Source organism: Cydia amplana, chromosome Z (assembly GCF_948474715.1).
Source record: "Cydia amplana chromosome Z, ilCydAmpl1.1, whole genome shotgun sequence".
In the NCBI taxonomy this organism is placed as follows: domain Eukaryota; kingdom Metazoa; phylum Arthropoda; class Insecta; order Lepidoptera; family Tortricidae; genus Cydia; species Cydia amplana.
The window spans coordinates 18,475,357-18,494,524 of record NC_086096.1 but is presented as its reverse complement, the minus strand read 5'-3'; the positions used below and the strand labels follow the sequence as shown (position 1 = coordinate 18,494,524).

Here is a 19,168-nt window from a genome sequence, read left to right as displayed (position 1 = left end):
CCTGAACTTTTTTGGCCCTATGGTATTCCTTTTTTTTTGGGAGGGTCCACAGCTCCCCGTAATCGCATTTAGTCAAGCATATTAATGCTATTAGGCAACTACATTTGTGGCTTTCCACACAGAAGGGTCCTTATGCTTTAAGTGCAATAACCTACATTTATCTGAAACTCCAACAGAAGTTCTGATAGAAAGGTCCTTATTGCACATGAAACATAAGGACCCTTATCTGATGGAAAGCCACAAAAGTTGCTTTTCACGATCTTATGGGGATAGATTTAGGCTGATAGGTTAAGACAGATAGATTTCGGTTTCCTATAAAGTTTCAATGGCAGAGGATCCTAATTTCCCACCTAAATATTTTGTCAGCCATTTTTATTAGGTACCTAACTGCCTCACTGTTGAAACCATGTCGAAGGCTGTTGTCTTTCTCTATAATCATCCATAAAAGAAGTACAACACCGATTAAATTTGTAATATTAAGTCGTTGCACGAAACTGTTTCTCGAGTCAAAATTGTGAGTGCCCAACTTGAAATTATCATTAATCCTAAAAAAACAACTGACAACCGGATGAAACCTACCTATCTCAAAAATAATTATATTTTTATTAACTAAATGCCACGTTGTATTTATTGCATAATCACTGGCATTCCCAAGAAACTTTCGGTATTACCTATGTAATGTTCTAACCGTCATGAACTATACCTACCTGACGCGGCGAATGATGATCCCTGTAACAGTTCATTAGGGTTCCGTAGTTTTTGAATGGAGTCGTTGTAGACATTTTTCGAATTTTAACACATTTTTTTATTTTGAAATGTATCAATTTTGTAATAAAGATACGGTAAAAACCTATGTCTTAAAATATTTTTTTTTTTATATTAAGTCTATCCAAAAGCAACTTTGAGAAACTGTCATAGGGATCATCAATTCATCATTTGCCGCGTCAGGTAAGTATATTTATTTTAAAAGCCTTAGGTTCTGCTAGTTAGGTGCTGATAGTTTTAAAAATACCACTAAATTAGCATTATTCATTATTTTCCCGAAGTGTTCGTGTAACAAGTTAGATAATTATACATACTTGTTTACCTATACTACTAAAAATTCCGAATAAAAATATGTTACGGCTGAAAAACTGAAATATCGAAGTCGCCCCTGCATTTCAAAGTCGCCCCGGTTTACCGTACATAGTACGGATTACGGTGTAAACAAAGGTATATTTTTAAATGTGTTTTTGTTAATTAAAACGATTAGGGTATATATTTAGGCTAGATAGATCTACCGGTAGAGGGTAGATTAGTGCGGGTTCATCTACTAGGTATACCGGGTTAATACCTAATGCAGACAACAGACATGGAGGGTTCCATGTGTTTACGTTGACAATATATTTTTATGATATGTATAATGCTTCTCAATGGTTTTTTAGATTTACATACTTATGAATTTTAATTTAGCTTGAGTTTTAATTTTATGCATGATGGCATGCCCAGAGCGGGACGTACAGAGTAAAGGGTACATATCTATTTATATTCATACAGCTGGACCAGCCTATTAAGGTGCCCTGTCGGTGGTTAGAAAGTTACATATTAATTACTGGGCACCCTGTATATATATAATATATATTTATTACATTAAATAATACAAATAATACAACACGGTGGAAAGAAGAGAAAGAAGAGAAATCTAATCTTCAAGGATGGGTATTCCACAGCCGTCTTCAGATCCAAATCTTTCTATCCCTGTATACAGGTACCTAAAGTGTAATTCAATAGAATTTTCACCTCAGCAGCTCGAACAAGGGTACTTTGCTACTTAAAAACAGTGAGCAAAATCGCATTTTGCTCACTGAGTGGGACAAAATGAGCAAAATGCGATTTTGCTCACTGTTTTTAAGTAGCAAAGTACCCTTGTTCGAGCTGCTGAGGTGAAAATTAAATTGTTGGTATATCTTAAGAAAACATGAGTGAATAGAGGTAAGTAATGAAGAAGGAATACATTTGTCGGGTTCTCTAATATGTTCTCACTGCTGAGGTGAAAAATGTTGTGTACTACACGAGATCAAAGTTATTTACATCTCGTGCGCTTTTGAGTCCCTTACTACGCTCAAGATTCTAAATTAGATTCACTCGCTACGCTCGTGAATCTATTATAGAATCTTTCGCTTGCACGGGACTCAAAATAAGCACTCGAAGAAATATCAAACTTTGATCTCTTGTTGTACAAATAACTATTGTTAACTATGTAAACAAAAATTACTAGTAATTTGACATACAGTGTCAATTTTAGTACGGCGGTTTGTTTACATAGTTAGCAAGTTCTATTGAATGACACTTTAGGTATACTTTAAACAAATGTGAAACTGTTATAGGGATTAGGCACAAATTGGATATATGTACCTACCTACCTATGTACAAATTAGATGTCTATTTGACGTTTTTGTTTGAAGAAACGTCACAGTTGACACTGACATATCCATGGTCTAATAAAACATGGTCTTCTCTTCCCAGAGTGTCACTTGCCTACGTCACAATAACATTGCCACTTTATTTCAACATAACATGTTACAATGTACATTATATCTATGGTTAATAAGTTAATTTAGAGACAAATAGGGATTGCAGAACCGGTACTGTTTAAAAGAACCGGGATTTTCGGTACCGGGCAAAAATGGAACCGGGATTTCCCGGTATTTTCGGTACTTTCGGGACTGCCTTCAAAAATTAGTTTTCACATCAATTTTCAGTAAAAAAAAGCGTAAAATGACCACGAATCTTTCTTAAAACAATAAAAAAGTAGCACAGTGAAGGTACACACTTCTTTTGTACCATAATATGTGTCTTTAAGTCACACAATCATTAAGTCACCGTTACTTGAAATAAATGAATTTTAATTAAAAAATAATAATTTAATTAATATAATTTGTTTTTTTTTTTTTCCTAAACTACATGATATTTTTACTATCTTTGTTGAATGGCAAAAACTGATTTGTGGCTCAGTAATATCATCATTTTTTTTTTAAATATGTAAGACGTTTTGTGAAAAAGGATAAAAAAATTGATAGATAGATAGATAGATAGATAAAGCGTTTATTTGATTGATAATTTTCGCATGCGTTCAAAATGGGCTGTGGACCTTACGAACATATAATAACAGAACTATCAATACGACAAATCAAGAAATTATTCAGCCAGTATTATTAATTCATTTACAATATCATTATCATATGTGAGTTTCTTATACCGTGTTTGAATTTGAATTAAAAGTAGTATTTTATTAATTACAAAATTGTCTCTATTTTTGCTTCTAGTTAGTATACAAATATGAAATAACTAATTGTTCGTATAAAATTATTTATCGTACAAACATTTATGCCCTTAAAGTATCAAATTACGCAATTTTATATTGTCGGCTTTGTCAAACCCATTGACATTTTTTTTTTAATTTATTTTAATGTAGTGGTCAGCCGTAAAAGTATTACCATCAGCCTTAGATTGATAAAATATATTTATTTTCCTTATAAAACATGATATTTCATGCTAAGTACGTAACAGGAAGCAGTCAAATATTGTACCGGAAATTTTAGTCCCGAAAATCCCGGGAGTACCGGGATTTTAATTTTGAAATCCCGGTTCTTTGCTTGGCTCTAAATCCCGGGAATTCCCGGTACTTTCGGTACCGGTATTTCCCGGGAGCAAACCCTAGAGACAAACCAAAGAAAGTCTGCAGCGCAATAATTTGACATCGAATTAAAAAACTACATATGGCAATGTTTTTAAGCAGTCAGTAAACGTCATGCACTATGGTATGTGTTTGTCAAAATCGTTTAAATATTCATTGTGTTTTGTGATGAACGGAATAAACATGGTGAAACCTTACAAAACCGGCGTGCGGGAGTTACTTTTCCGCATGACGAATAATTTTACACCTGTAAAAAGTCAGCACGAGGCGATTCAAGCTAAAAAACGACAATGTTTACAAAATTTGGAGTTGATGACGGGTAAGTGGAATGAAACATCTTAATACTTCACCATATGTAGGTACATATGGTGAAGTATTAAGATAGATAATATAATATTGGTTTAGACAAAGGTTTCACAGCAAATTGAACACACCTAATAGGTATAGGCATACTTATGAACTTCCTCTAACATTTCGAGAAACTCATTGGTACTAGCCGGGTTTTGAGCTCGAACCCACAACCTCCATGCTTATGCTCACGGCATGGGTACCTACTAGTTAAAGCTAAAATTAATTTTTAATATATGTTTATTGTTTTAATGGTTTATTTCGTTTTTCCGAAAACTTTAGTTCGCAAATTGCGGGCAATTTCTCTGTCAATCTAATTACGCCTTAATGGGAGTAAAAGAGAAAGATGCTCGCATATTGAGAACTTCGGTGTTCGCGGTAGGCCCTCTGTACCTATTTACCGCCGTCGCGGATATTACAAAAGCTTATTAATTTTGATGAAGCCAAATGTCACATTCTCCCAATATTATTTATCAATATTAGTATATGTCTACATATTAATAGTGACATCTATTGTTGGAATGAAATTTATTTTACCATAAAAATTAAGCTGTGCATACAGCTTAATTTTTTCATAGACGGTAAATATGGTAGAAATTTCACAAGTATCAAGACTATTTAATCCATTTTCTGTGGTGTTGTCGCATACTGATTTTTAAAAACTACTTTGAATCTAGCGCTGCAGAATTTCTTTGGTTTGTCTCTATTTCTTTATAATTTAATAATTTTCATTTATATGTATTTTATCTTAAATTTTACAATAACACGTCATTTTTAATTATTCGTTAGCAATATCTTCCGATTCACGACAGAAATTTCAGACGTTCGGGTAATTCTGTTTACACTACTGGCAACACAGGATAGCGCTGTCACATTTGACAATCCGCCATTTTGTCCCTGACCGACCGTCCTTGTCGAACGCGTGTTAATTGTTATTTCCTTCTCGCTCAGTGTCAGCAGTCGCAGTGTTTTCCAAACTTTTCACGTCGTAAGCTTCGTAATTAATGTTTTGTTACGAAAATGGTTGGCTGCTCTATTCGGAACTGTAAGAGTACTAAGAGTAGGAGTGAAAAGTGCAGTATAGATGGGTTTTATTTTACTATGTTTCTACATGAATAACTTAAAATTAATGCCGTTAAAATAATTTTCACTGTTGGTTAAAATTCTCCCACATTTTAAAGTTTGAGAACCTGTAAACAGCATGATGACGTAGGCAAGTGCCAGTTAGGTCATTCGCGAATCTCGGAAGAGAGTACCAGGCGGAGTATATTATTATACCATGGACATATCTAATCCATATCGTTTCTAGATCTATTAAGTGACGTATCTTAAAGTTAGAATCGGGCCGTATGTCGTGGCTTCATATCAAGCTTATACTATACTATTGAGGATGTTATCGTCTTCGGATGGCAAGGAAGTACAATCGGTCGCGTAGATATTAATTAGCAGACTGTATGTCTAGCGTGCGCGATGTTGAACGGATCAGCTGATCAGCAGCAGCGCTATCGGCGGCGCGGCGGCGGCGCGGGCGTCGTTGATAAGCCGGTATCGACCACGTGCGCGCACCCGCCTTATCGCATACCATCTCCCGACCTACACTTACTACATATTATGCCACCTAACATTACTATCGCAGGCTACCCACAGCACAGGACAGGCTTAATCTATACTGCTAATTGGCAGGAAAATATATTGTAAGTGTATCCGTTAGACCAGGGTCTCTAGAAAAATGTCGTGTGCATAATTATTAGACCGCAGTTTGACTTCTGATCTTTGTAGTGGTGTTCGTAGGCTTCAAGAAACTCGGTGTTGCCAGGCTAAAAGTGGTACCGCTACCGCCACCAGTCGTTTCCTCCAATAAATCCTATCACTGAAAAGGGACTCTTTTGACCTTGATGAGAACCTTAACCTCTTATACGAGAGCTAGTGCAGAATAAACTACTCTGACATCTAATTAAAGTTTCGCTTGCAGGTCCGGCGTAAGTAGGTAAATAATAGTTAGCACAAACAATAATTTTGAGGAGTTGGCTAAAATACTAGCTGTCAACAGCATGTTTCGATAAATGTTTTCTACCAGACGCGATGCTGAAACACAGGACTCACTCCAAACTGAAGGATTAATCGCTTCGCTCCCGGGAACCAATAAATTTTATCGTATTAGTGGTAAAAAGGTTGTAAATCTTAATAATGCTTGTCGTTTATCCTGGTTCCAAGTATTAGCATACGGCATGCGTGAAAAAAAGTGTTGTGACAGCGAGTCGCGAGAGTCGACGCCCCGTGGCGAGCGGCGCGCGCTAATCCCACATAAATAAATATCCATAAAACCAATAGCTATTAACGAGTCATCATCGTTGACTGATTTTACTGCCGGCTGTTCCCGGGTCCCGGGTCCTACCGCCCTTTATCTCTATTTTAACAACTATTTTATTTCATGCTAAGCTTGTTACTGTTTCATTTGCATTTGTTTACCAAATGTCAACAAACTAGCGAACAATATACTTTTGTGCTTCAATGGAACATAATTATTATTTAAAGTGACTTCAATTTGGTGCCCACATGACCGACCTTATTTACATATTTTTTATTAATGGATGAATTTAGGATTGGTTTTTAAAATTACCTTCAGATGATTTTTTTTACTTTTTCGTTCTAAATCTGCCAATAATAGTCAAAGGCCAACGGCCATCAACATATGTAACTGTTTTAATTTAAATATTACATAACAATTTAATGAGTAAAATAAGCAATTTGTCCTTATCGTATATGTATTTTACTTTATTTATATGAAGTTATTTGGCATGAGGCCACTTTAAAAACCCATTTAATGTCGTAATAACGTTTTAAGGGTTTTGTATTTACGTCTATTTACTATGAAGGGGAGACTTTTTGCGATAACTCAAAAACGGCTTAACTGATCAAGTGATCATGTTCGCTATCATTTTTATTTAATGTCTTTCTTAAGCTCTATTTCCACGATTTTTTTCATATTTTTGGACCCACTGTTCAAAAGTTAGAAGGGTGTGGTTGCGGACTTGACGCCGACGCCCGGGAGAAGCTAGTGTGGGGTCTCTCTAAGTGTTCCTTTCCTAGTTGACTACGGAAGCTACGGAACTAAAAAGACAAACCTAGCCAATTAAAATTTAATCACTATTCACTAATAGTTTAGAGTAGCTTAGACTAACACGTTCTGTACTAAATATTCCATTGAGTGATACATATGTACTTGGTTCAGATTATAAAACTTACGAAACACTAATTTTTGGAACTCAAGTAAGTATTCTATTCATTGAAAAATCAATAGTTTGCCACTAATGAGAAATCTAATCAAAATTCAACATAGTACCTAACTAACATTGCTACTTTGCCTTTTTGTTTTTTACTTAACTCAAAAAGAATGCAATCGCAGGTAAAAACTAAGTAATGACTCAACTCTCAGCAATGATACGGTGAGTTAAAATAAGCTTTAAGCTGCAACGTCTATTATGTATTATTGTATACCTATGTCATTCCCATCACGGAACAATGGAATGGTGCTCCTGATATTTGGGAGGTGTGCGCGGAGCCGAAGCCAACACGTAGAGGCCCTTTTGACACTTTAATGAGATGTACCCCTTACACCAAACAGATGCTGCCCTTGCCCGTGTCATGACTATTGAGCTATTGAGAGTAGGATTATTGAGAGTTGATGGAATTTAAAATAAACTACATAAGGTCACTGCGGGCAAGACCGGCATACTTTATTTTTTTTCTACTTTGGAGTGATCTAGTTGCGTTAATTATTCACCTACGTTACCGTTTGTAATTGCATACGATGTAGAATTTAATAATTAATAGTTTAGCCATAGTGACAGATCGTTTTAATCATAAATTAAGCAAAAACATTAGTATTTTTAAAAAATCGGCGAGTAGACGGACTTCCCTTGTAGTTTAAGGGAAGTCCGTCTAGTAATGATATCAGCCAATCTATGGGTGCGTATATGTTCGTAGTCGAATTCCTAAAAAGAATGAATCAAGACCATGAAAAGTGTACTTTCAACTTGTTAATATAGGGTTCTGATTCGAAATAAACGCCATTTTTCTAATATAAAGGCAAGTACTACGAAAATGGGGTGGTAAACCTTTTATGGCTAATAATTACACGTAATAATTTTTTGGATTTCCGAAATAAAAGACCAATAGAAATTTTAAAATGTACTTTATTCGTTTCTTTTAATTTACTGAAATGAAAATTTAGGAAACTAACATCATGCGCAATGTCAGGAGGATTTGTCGATACCTTATCAAATCGTTATAATATTAAAGTCGCAAAAACGAAATGACGGACTTGCCTTGTACATAACAGACGGACTTTCCAACTTAGTCAAATTTTAATGTGATAAATGGTGGAACGTATAATTCCAAAACTAAGCCAATTTCTGATATTTTAAACACAGAACAAAGATAACTGGTTCTTATGCTACTTACGTAGGTACTTTCTGATGCACAATCTTTTCAAAAACTATTTTTAATAATTTTTTTTCAAACGGCTGTCGAACTATGACTTCGAGTTCAAAACACGAAGTGACTTATTTAGTCGGATTGCTCTGAAATTGGTTGTCACAGCGCCATCTGTTTTAGAGTGAGGGAACTAACGCGCAAAACCGATTAATCGACTAGACTCCAAAGCGGCATACGCCTTCAAATTCAAAAGTTATAACGTGTTGACGGACTTGCCCTGTAGACGGTCTTGCCCGCAGTGACCTTAGTAGGCTATTCGGTGAAAGCGATGGACTAATTAATTACTGGGCTATATGATAAAAAACGGGACGCTTGCCTAAGAAAACGATGTCTCAAGACCACCGGTGGGAGGGCAGAGGGTAGAGTTGTCACTGGACTTAAACCATAGGTACCTCATCATCAGACGGTGAAAGTGTTACATACCATAAATTATTAACCTTTTGGACGCCAATGACCGATATATCCGTACCGTAGGTTCAACGCCAGAGTCCGATTAATCGGTCACAGACCACAGAGCAACATCGACCTACGTGCATATACATAAAGTTCAACTTCAGTTTTGACACTTCAATGATGTGGCGTCTGAGTGACAGCTTTTATGTTTGACACGGCGTGGAAAAGGTTAAGAACAATGCATAAGGAAATAAATACCATATTGCTTACAAAATATCATGTCAGTCAGGGTAAAATGTAACATAATAAATAAAGATCAGCACAAAATCTTGCCCTGTAATTAAGCTCTAAAGATAAGTTTAGAGCGCAAAGTGTGGTATGTTTACTTAGGTATATATTTCTTATAAAAACGTACATTAATTTGTTTATATTCTTAAAAGTATAAGTAAAGTATATTCTTTATTTGCATTAAATGTGGTTAACAGTAGGTCTGATTATAGTTATTAGTAGGTATAGGTATCACACATTTAGCCGTATTATAGCATGCAAAATATGTACAGTCGACGTCAAAGATATGTTTACACTCTTGCACCTTATGCCTTTGAAATAAGGCGAAAAATGTAAACATATATTTGACGTCGACTGTACAATCTTAATTAAATCTATTTACATTTCATGCAATCTATTAATCAATTAACAAAATAAAATATTAAAATAATAATAAAGTATTCGTATTATTGGACAATATTTAATATTAAAGTAGCATAATAACCACTAATCGCTGATTTAGCGCCAATTTGGTTCGCCCCTTGTTAACATTATCCTTCCACTCCACCATGTGTAATTAAATTTTAGTTATTTCCCACGGTCCAATTCCCAATATTACAAGTTGAAAGTTCCTGTAAGGGATTAGTCGAAGGTGATTTAGGTGATCCTATTGTTTCGACGTATAGCTAGGCTAATGAGGTTCGGGGAAAGGAGCGGGCGTGTGGCGCGCTTCTAAATGCAGCGCACCGTCCGCATGGTCTTTCATACTCAGCAAAGCAAGTAGTCTGTCACTATTGTTTACAAAACCCATGCCATACGAGAATACCTTACCATGATTGCGGTACTGAGTCCGGTCTATTCGACGCCATACATAAATGTTTGATTGACTATGGGCCCGATTCGGATTTTGTAATAGACATCTATTAGATATCTTTTAGACATCGCCAAGATACGATAACGATATGTTTAAGATCTAACCTGCCAAATTTGACATTTCCGCGATTCTGGAGATACTCTTGAACGATTTCCACAAGATATTACTTAGAGATCTAATTCACAACTAATATATATCTAACACGATCTATCGTAAAAGTGACATTGGTTGCCCGAATTGGGCTGCAAAAGAGAACTAGTTGAAATCTAAACTATAACGTATCTAGAATGGATCTAGTACGTGTCGTTTCTTGTGAATATCTTGAAGTTCGAATACGGCAGTAAGTGTTGGGCCCTAAAGATGACGGATGAAAAGAGATTGCATGTAGCGGAGATGAGAATGTTAAGATAGATGCGTGACGTGACGAGAATGGATAGGATAAGGGATGAGTATATAAGAGGAAACCTGAAAGTTGCACCCATAACAGAAAAAGTAAGGGCAAATCGCCTAGCGTTGTACTACGGGCATGTGATGCGGAGGGATGAAAGTCATGTGACGAGAAAGGTATTACGAATCAATGTGGAGGGAGGTACTAGGAAAGGAATTAGCGTATCGCCGGTCAGTTTCCTAATTCGTCAATTTTGCTGATTCAACAGTTTACCTTCTGGTCATTTTCACTAGGTTGACAATTTCGCTAGTGGGTCATTTTCCTAAACCTTCAGTTTACTCTTTCGCCAGTTTTGCTAGGCTTCAGTTTCGTAAATTTGCTAGTTTCCTTATGTGCTAATTTAATTATTCGTCAGTTTGGTCAAATGGTAATTTCCCCTAGATAATCGGTTTCTATATTCGCCAGTTTCACTAGTTGCCAGGGTCTTATAGTCGTGTTTCGGTGTATCAAATATACAAGGTGATTTCAGGGTCGTGTGGCAAGTAGCAAGAGACCAAGGCTTGATGCAGAATCAAAAGATGAACCTATTGATGCTTCATTGATGTTTCTAGTCACCTTATTAAATGTTATTTTAAAACTATTATCCGACACCATACAAAGTTATGTCATCTGCTATTCTCCTGTAGGTACAGTCAATAAGACATGACTATGTTTTTTTTTTAAAGAATACGGCAATGTGATTTAAAAATATTAAACTTACATTTCGTGACTTTTAGCCGAGTACAAAAATATGTCTTGTATCGCCTTAAGATCGCCTTAAAAACAGCTGGGTTCCTAGTTTACTACGGAACCCCAAAAAAGTAGCAAATCATAAACATGACGAAATAGCAAAACTGACAACTTAAGATAATTGAGGAATAAGGAAGTTTGCGACTCAAAAAACTGGCTTAATAGGGGCTCTGACAATTTAGTGAAACTGGCAAAAAAGGAAATTGGCGAATTAAGAAACAGTCTAATCATTAAACTGTTGAATCAGCAAAATTGACGAATTAGGAAACTGACCGGCGATACGCTAATTCCTAGGAAAGGAAAACCGAAATAAAGCTGGATGGACTGTGTGAGAGATGATATGAAACGAACGCAAGTGAATGATGAGATGACGGGCGACAGAGAGGTATGGAAGAAAGAGACATGCTGCGCCGACCCCAAGTGAATGGGACATGGGCAAGCGAATGATTATGACTAATTTCCGTATGTTAAGATTCCACAGCAAGCTCCGTTCTCCATACAAACGTAGTTACGCTTTCATTTTAAAACGACTAGCAAAAATTGCTCTTGGTTTTGGTGGAGAAGGACATATCGAGTCTGTCTCACTTATTTAAGTCGCTCAGATTTCTCCATCATCAAGAAAAGATCTGATGACCTTAAAACTAGTGTACTGATGACAAGTGCACTTGAATAGTTAAAGTACGTCAAGTCGCCTTGAAAAAATATAACAAATTCGATCTATCCGTCTGACCGCTACGACGCCACACACAGATAACAAATAGGTAGGTAATTATACAAATTTATAAATACACTCGCTGCACTTAATAACACCCCTCGACATCCCCGATAATAATTATCTCTAAGGGCATATTGACAAACAAAAAGGATTAAAATATAGTTCAGCTTGATGGTTTTGCAATAGGTACGGTACATATGTACATTAATAATAGGTAAATTATGAACTGAATGTATTGTACTACCCAACGCCAAAACTTTTCCTTATTATATCTAACTTTTTTCAGCATTTGATTTCCACGACGTCTTTGCCTTCTATTTTCGATTATATTTTGAATAAAATTGCATTTTCGTGCTTAATTAAGTAGTGTTTATTGCACACCTCATTAAAAGTTACAGTTAATAAAACCGGCCATGTGCGAATCGGACTCGCGTTCCAGGGGTTCCGTCCGTAGGTACATTACACAATTTTTAACAATATCAAAAACCAAGTAATTAAGTCCGACTCACGCTTGACGGCACATTTCTAATAGGTTTACCTGTCATCTATAGGTAAAGAACTATTTTGTGTATTTTTTTTCATAATTTTAGACCCAATATTTTCGGAGATAAAGGGGGGGAGAATGGAAATTTTTTGCCTATTTTCTTGAATTACTTCTAAATTGTTTATTCTAAAACTCTCAAAAAAATAATTGAGATTATCACAATAAGCTTTTTCATTTGATATGTAACACGATACCTACAGTTTTAAAAACTTTTTTTTTTAATTTTGTCAGTTACCCCCCATGTTTGAAATTAATTTGTTTACGTTACATGTCCGTCTTTGGGTTTCAAACTTATATATGCACACCAAATTTCATCTTAAGTGGTCCAGTAGTTTCGGAGAAAATAGGATGTGACAGAAGGACAGACAGACGCACGAGTGATCTTATAAGGGTTCCGTTTTTTCCTCTTGAGATACGTACGGAACAAATAGCGATCTCTCCGTGACAATCTTTGGGTAGGGGAATTAGAGAATATACTAAAATATTATACTCTTTGACACGGATTAAACCCTTCAATCAGAAAATTAGGCTGTAGGTATAGATAGTCCTTAACTTTGGTATGTTTCAAGGAGGGACGTACGTGAAGCTAATTGCTGTGTAAATTGCTCAATGACCATAATTATAATATATTAATCTCAGTGACTTTTGCCGTAGGCGTAGGATAGGTCTTAAGTAGGAAAACTCGCATTATAAGCTAATTTCTTATGTTATTAATAATTATTGTTATTATAATACAGTTCTTTATTTAGATAACAGGATCCAGTGTTGTTAGTTACATATATTTTATGTTTTACTTTTATCTATACCTATTTACAAAAAAATAGTTACATATTAAGGGTCTAATTGCGTCTCAACTTAGGAACTGTTTTGGAAAATGTACTTCGATTCACGGCTTGTAGATTATCCTCTTTCATGAACATTAACTACCCCCAAAATAAATAATTATGCGACCGTAAAATATGTATGACACAATCTTCAGACAGATGATGTTCTGATTGAAATTCAACACTGAACTCAAGACTTTGCATCTGCTATTTCAGCACTGCAGTGTCAACAGGACCTCTAACTGGAGAAAGCACTGGGTTGTTGCCTGAGTAAACAAGCAACATCGGTTGCACTCCGGGAGTGCCGATAGAAGTGAAAACTCACCTCACTATGTTACCGACGCCCGGTAACACGATACATATATTATTATTATTCTCAAATAAGATCACACTTTTTCATTAACATGTTTATTTACATACTGCCATGACAACGTCAAATTATTTGAACATAGGTAAAGAGTCTTGGAAAGGAGTCCGCAACATAAATGTCAAATAACATTGAGTTTTTCTTTATTGATTTAAATGCCATTTAAATTATGAGTGGCCACCTTACGGGGCTTACGGTCACGTGATCGCCTTACGCCCCTTACGGTCACGTGATCGCCTTACGCTGTCTCGAGTTTATCATTTTTTCACCACCTCAAAAAGTGCCCAGCGCTGCTAAAGAAGTTTTCACTTCAAAAATGGGCATAATAGCTTCTTTTTTCGAGATTGAATATCCTGTTCAATGACTAAGATACATACTTACGTTCAATAAATATCTGAGAGGCGTACAAAACGTAATTAAGTACTGAGGTACTTAGTAAGTTAACACAAACATCTGCGCCACTGCCATTGTATTGTTATTACTTATAACCGACTCTTCGGTCGGAGAAGTAAACACATTAACTAATTAACTTTGTTTTATTTTCAGTGTAATTAAAAAAGTATAGGTTACGAATATAATTATATACCTACCTAAATACAACACTATTGACCTGTCGATAAGACGTTTTACTAAATTCTCTGGATATTAAAAAAAAGGTTTTAATAAATTAGAAAGTACTTATATGTATGACTCTAATATTTGTAGTTAGAAAATGTGTAAAGGTGACTCTGGGATTAAGGTTCATTAAACTTCTACAAATGATTAGTGCCTAAATATGGAAAATGTTGTTAAGTATATGAACGGAGACCTGGACTATAGCTTGTATATGTAGACAAGGCTTATGATTTTGAGCCAATTTGAATAAAAGTTTATTACTGGTAATATGGTCACATTGATGATATAGCAAATCGTATTAGAGTTGGACTAAAATCTAATTTTGCGCGGACTTTACAATGAAAAATTTAACTTTGATTGTTACACTTCTAACCCACACATTGTCACGTCAAAGTCGGTGACTCGGTGGTTAACGTTGTAAGATGGACTGTAGGTATCCAGAAAGACGCTAAAAGATCTCGAACTCAGACATGAAGGAACAACTATCTACAATGAGAATAAATGTATAATGGTGGCAGTAACGAACGACTTGGGTTAAAATGATAGATAAGGCCTGCTTAATTGCTTCTTCGAAATATAGATGGCAATATACCAATTTATATTTAGAACCGATTGTTTGTATTGTACCCTTAAACGTTGAATATTGTCACCGCCCTCAACCACAGCCTGTATAGTGTATGTATTCATTCTTTCCATTTTTTATGCCGCGACGGTGGCTAGCTACCATGATGGTAAGCGATCACCGTAGCCTTCGGACACTTGCAACTTGAGAGGAGCAACATGCGCCATGTTGCAGCTGTGTACGAGGACTCAACTTTATAATAGTGTTAATTAGTTTATAATATTTCCGCTAAATTGTAAAACATGCTGTGTACGCTTGTTTTGGATCTCGTGCTAGATTTAAGCCATAATGTGGAATTGTATTACCCATGATATTGTAGATCCGATCTCGTGCTAGATTTAAGCCATAATGTGCAATTGTATTACCCATGATATTGTAGATCCGATCTCGTGCTAGATTTAAGCCATAATGTGCAATTGTATTACCCATGATATTGTATATCCGATCTCGTGCTAGATTTAAGCCATAATGTGCAATTGTATTACCCATGATATTGTAGATCCGATCTCGTGCTAGATTTAAACCGTAATGTGGAATTGTATTACCCATGATATTGTAGATCCGATCTCGTGCTAGATTTAAGCCATAATGTGCAATTGTATTACCCATGATATTGTACGATGTCTGTTTAGTGTACCTAATAAAGTAAAATAAAAAAAAAATCCTACGATTGGAATTTGAAGATTCAATGTTTTGACAGCTTAAGGGACAGGTGTAGGTTTTATGCACACTTTCTTTTCGAAAAGCAGGCATATTGTTCTAAATGCTTACTATCTTATTGTTAGTAGCATAATTGTTGCCGCAAACAATGGTATATTAAAGTTGCAGACTTACCGGAAACGGACGCATATGTACTCGCTCCCTAGGTCTGGTTTTCCATGCCCGCATTTACCAACCTACTCACCCAAATGACTAATGCACTAACGAAAATGCCATAAGTCACACGTCATCGGCACTGACCGTGTTAATTGTACCTTAAAAGAATAGAGAATAGCCAATGGAGTTGGTCCTCCATTACGTGTTTTCTATTTTATTATTAGTAGAGAATTAATCACAACACACATTTCAAAACTAGAAGCATAGTTACACCGAAAATTTAAATATATACAAACAATTGAGATTTAAAGGTCAGTTTATTAGAATTAAGTCTGGGGTATTATGAAAGGGTATTATGGCCACACTGTCGGGTTAAAAAATCTTAGAATATATTAATATTTAAATTCATGATTTTATTTTCTGCCATACCAATTTATTCATTCAAATTAATGACGTAGGTACTTACCTAGGTACACATAGACCACAGCAATAGAAAAAAAATACACTCATAGTCTCATATTATTGTTGGTGTGTATATAAAATATATAAGGCGTAGGTATTTTAAAATAAATGTTTTATATCAGTTTCAAGTAGGTACCTACCTAATCATAAAATATTTTTGAATAGAAGTCTATTTAAAATATTATTTCAGTTAGACGTTATTTTTTATACATTTACCTACCTAATTATTAATCGTATTTAGATAAATTAACCGTACCATTATTATAGGTAAAAGGTATAATAATCGTTGAAAATATTGAATCCTGATCTATGATAAATTGATAATCATGTACAATGTATAGAACAGCGTAGATCATTAATAAGATAAGTGCGACAATGAGTCCTTGTGCAGGGTGCTTGTAAGGGCCGATTATTCGGTGTAGTGCAGTGAGGGGAGGGAGGTCGCTCGTGTTTAAATAATGACAGATATAAATATTTTTAAATGCGAGGCCGGAGGTCGCCAGTCCAGCCGTTATCAGCACCGTCCCCCCCCCCCCCCTCCTCGGAGCTCGCCCCCGATGTCGCCTCACGTTTCTCGCTTTGTGGAAAGTTACTCATTAACATGGCAACAGGGTAGATTTTAAATACAGTTTACAGTATAGTGCTACTTTTCCGCACTAGAGCCTAGTGTATGTGTCAAAAATTTAAAGGGTCGTATGTACTGAAAAGCATTGTACGACACATGTGCGAATAGGTAATTTCCTATTTTTGGCACTTGTATCGTAATGTACTATTACATCACCGCCACGGGCATTTTGTCGCCTTTTGATGTAATTGTAAAATGCCTCTCCATTGTCAAGTGATGGCGTAACATATATGTGATTAACAACTCATGGCCCGATTCGGATTTTGAAATAGACATCTGTTAGATATCTTCTAGACATCACCAAGATACGATAACGATATGTTTAAGATCTAACCTGTCAAATATGACATTTGCGCGATTGTGGAGATACTCTTGAACGATTTCCACAAGATATGGCTTAGAGATCCAATTCACATCTAATAGATATCTAACGTAAAAGTGACATTTGTTGCCCGAATTGCGCTGCAAAAGAGAACTAGTTGAAATCTAAACTATAACGTATCTAGAATGGATAATGGGTAACGTGTCGTATCTTGTGAATATCTTGAAGTTCGAATACGGCAGTCAGAAGGTGATAAAAAACTGATAAAGAAATGTTCAGTTCCTATATTTATGGCCCATCCTCATAGTATGGATGGGGGCCCGATTCGGATTTTGAACTAGAGATATTTATTAGGTATAACCAAGATATGTCAGTGTCAAACAAGTGTCAAAAGTGACGTTTTTGTTTGAAGAAACGTCGCTTTTGACACTTGTTTGACACTGACATATCCAATCCATATCGTTTCGATATCTAATATTTGACGTATCTTGAAGTTCGAATATAGCTGTGGGGCATTTGTAAAATACGATTATAGGTACCTAGGTAAAGGAAATTCATGTCATAAACTCCTCGATATACTCTTATACCAAGGAAATTATTAAATATCTCTTAGACTTTACATATTTTTGGTCAACCGATTCGGTAGTTAAACGAAGATAATTAAGATACCTATGTCAAAAAAACTAAATCGTACAATTTTCGTTTATATTACAGGACAGCTACGAAAAAAAGGGGACTAAATCGCTTTTTTACCCTTAAAAGTCAATAAGTTTATAAATTCGAAATATGTACATTATATAATGTGTAATATGTAATACATTACCCATAAAATAATTGATTGTATTTCATTGATTGATAATTTTATTGACTTAAGTAATTAAAATTATGAAAAATATCTTTTACATATTTTATTTTTACCTATAGTTACAGGTGTACCCTCGTATAGGTACGAGTAGTATTGTAGCTGAAACTGAGTTTATGTTTTTTCTGTATACTTAGTATTTTTCTCGCAGTCGCTTGGTGAACATTTTATGTAAAATTCTACAGTAAAATTCGTTTATCCTTGGTGCCTTGAAATTTAATCCTCGCAACGCTCAAGATTTAATTAATTTTGAAATCTTTCGCTTAGGTAGGTAAGTACTCGAGTATACTGGGTGCCATTTGAGTCGTGATCAGTTATATGTTTTTCTAACTCCATAAACAACGAGCAATTTAATGCCGCCACTTTTACTTAAATCAGACAAGATTTTTTTTATTTTTTGTTTATTTTTTGTCATTTATTTTACTTTTATAAGTGAATTTAGGATATTACAACGGCTTATTAAGATATTTAAATTAGTAAATTGAATCGCCTCTTTCAATCGGAACTGTCATTGACATCAATTTTGTCATTTGTCCCAGTTAGAAATAAAATTTACTTAATTTTTCATTTGAAATATCTTACAAAGCTGTTTAAATACCACATTGCCACTTGTAAAAGTAAAATAAATGACAAAAACTAAACAAAAAGATAAAAAAAATCTTGTCTGATTTTAGTAAGAGTAGGGGCATTAAATTGGTCGTTGTTTATAGAGTTAGAAAAACATATTACTGATCACGACTCAAATGGCACCCTGTATTGGTTGGTACTAGGGTAAACAACAACTTTGCCCCCTCGTAAAACAAATAAAGTTGAATGTTGGGATGCACTGATCAGTATTAAAGCATACCAAAGGTTAACTAAATAAACCAATTTTTTATTTATTAGGAAGGGAGATTAATTAGTAGATACCCTCGTGGTCTCAGTTAACTAACTATCTTTAACCTTATTACAACGACATGTTATTGTTTTTAACAATGGTCATTTTCTGTAACTACATATACGATTATTAGCAAACACGTGATAGATTAAAAACTAAAAGTAATCTTAATATGTAAGGTACTTATACTTGAGTATAGAGTTTCATACCAAAGGCACATTCATTCATACTAATACATATTTAGTGATACAAACGTGATTTTGATGCACCCAGAAACTAAGGCTT

General features: G+C 35.2%; 1 protein-coding gene and 2 long non-coding RNA genes across 3 annotated transcripts in view; 2 read left to right on the top strand and 1 right to left on the bottom strand.

Annotated features, from left to right (window-relative positions):
• Window positions 1-19,168, top strand: part of LOC134660854 (uncharacterized) — an 848,341-nt gene that overhangs the window by 506,865 nt on the left and 322,308 nt on the right. The window lies entirely within an intron of this gene.
• The window catches only part of LOC134660852 (uncharacterized), a 93,200-nt gene that overhangs the window by 10,730 nt on the left and 63,302 nt on the right, over window positions 1-19,168 (top strand). The gene's annotated exons all lie outside the window — the stretch shown is intronic.
• Window positions 1-19,168, bottom strand: part of LOC134660817 (transcription factor BCFI-like) — a 54,047-nt gene that overhangs the window by 28,620 nt on the left and 6,259 nt on the right. The gene's annotated exons all lie outside the window — the stretch shown is intronic.